Genomic DNA, 1,537 nt, shown 5'->3' with positions numbered 1-1,537 from the left:
TTTGGTCCCAAGGATCAAATTCGGGTCCATGCATTTGCAAGGCAGGCAGCGGCACCACAGAGCTAAATTCCCGGCCCTGGGCAGAATTTTCTTGCTTGCACTTTGTACCCTACTTGTACACATGAATCACATACGTGGTTATGCACACACATAACCTAATGGAAAGTCTGGCTTCATTTTTGTCTGTTATCTCGTTTAATCGTGTATTTCTGACAACTGAAAATATAGGCAGCAAGAACCTTCCACAGAGTCTGAGAGAACTTGGTGCTGGTTGTACTGATATGCCAGTTTCTTTGCCTATCCCTGACATTTCTGGAAAAATGGCTGTTTGTATGAATTTTGAAATTTTCCCTTTTCTATATGTGAATTTTCCTTTAATATAAACATGTCCCATTAATAGAAATAACTCAGCATTTTGTTTGTTTGTTTGTTTTGAGACAGGGTCTCGCTTTGTAGTTCAGGCTGGCCCTGAACTGTGTAGCCCAGGTTCGCCTTGAACTCACTGCGATCCTCCTTCCTCAGCCTCCTGAGTGCTGGAATTACAGGTGTATACCACCATGTCCAGCAGTTACTCAGCATTTTTGAGAGGGGGGGCAGTACTGGGGATCAAACTCAGGTCCCTGTGCTTGCAAGGCGGGCGTACTCAGCATTTTTTGATATCCTAAAAATAAAGCCTCTTTTTTTTTGAAGCAGGGTCTCACTGTGTAATTCAGATGGGATTTGAACTCACTGTATAGCCTAGGGTGGCCTCAAACTTGTGGAGATCCTCTTGCCTCCGCCTCCCAAGTGCTAGGATTACAGATGTGGATCACTCTGCCCAGCTCTTCTTTTTTTAAAAAAAAAATCTTACTCTTTATGATGGGGTGGGGAGGATATTGGTTTGTTGTTGTTGTTTTTTGTTTTGTTTTGTTTTGAGACAGGTGTGTCACCATGTAGTTTAGGCTGGTTTTGAACTCACTCTGTGGCCTAGGCTGACCACGAACTCATGGTGATCCTCCTATCTCACCCTCCTGAGTGTGGGATTACAGGCATATGTCATCATGCCTAGCTGTTTTTAATCATTGTATGATAGAATTAGCATATCCCGGATTATTTTAAAACCAATTGTCAAGAAAGTCTGTGATAGCTTGTGTGTGTGTGTGTGTGTGTGTGTGTGTATGTGTGTGTGTGTGTGTGTGTGTGTGGAGAGAGAGAGAGAGAGACAGACAGACAGACAGACAGGGCAGTCCTCCTGCCTCAGCCTCCCCAGTGCTGGCATTACAGGTGTGCACCACCTGACTTTTTAATTTAACTGAGGAGGAACCATAGAATATTAAATGTCTCTTGCAGTGGGAAGAATTTTTACCAGAAGTACTAATTAAGAGTTATCACTTCCATAAGCCGGGTGTGGTGGCACACGCCTGTAATCCCAGCCCTCCTGTAATCCCAGCCCTCGGGAGGCTGAGGCAGGTGGATCGCTGTAAGTTCGAGACCAACCTGGGCTACACAGTGAGTTTCAGGACAGTCTAAACTACATAGTGAGACCCTGTCTCAAAAA

At 44.5% G+C, this 1,537-nt stretch overlaps 1 protein-coding gene across 12 annotated transcripts in view; it reads left to right on the top strand.

Annotated features, from left to right (window-relative positions):
* The window catches only part of R3hdm2 (R3H domain containing 2), a 122,251-nt gene that overhangs the window by 79,032 nt on the left and 41,682 nt on the right, over positions 1 to 1,537 (top strand). The window lies entirely within an intron of this gene.

The sequence above is a fragment of the Fukomys damarensis genome, unplaced genomic scaffold (assembly GCF_012274545.1).
Source record: "Fukomys damarensis isolate Sample0158 unplaced genomic scaffold, DMR_v1.0_HiC HiC_scaffold_15, whole genome shotgun sequence".
Taxonomy (NCBI): Eukaryota; Metazoa; Chordata; class Mammalia; order Rodentia; family Bathyergidae; genus Fukomys; species Fukomys damarensis.
Note: the sequence above shows the minus strand (reverse complement) of the source record. Positions and strands in the feature narration are given on the sequence as shown.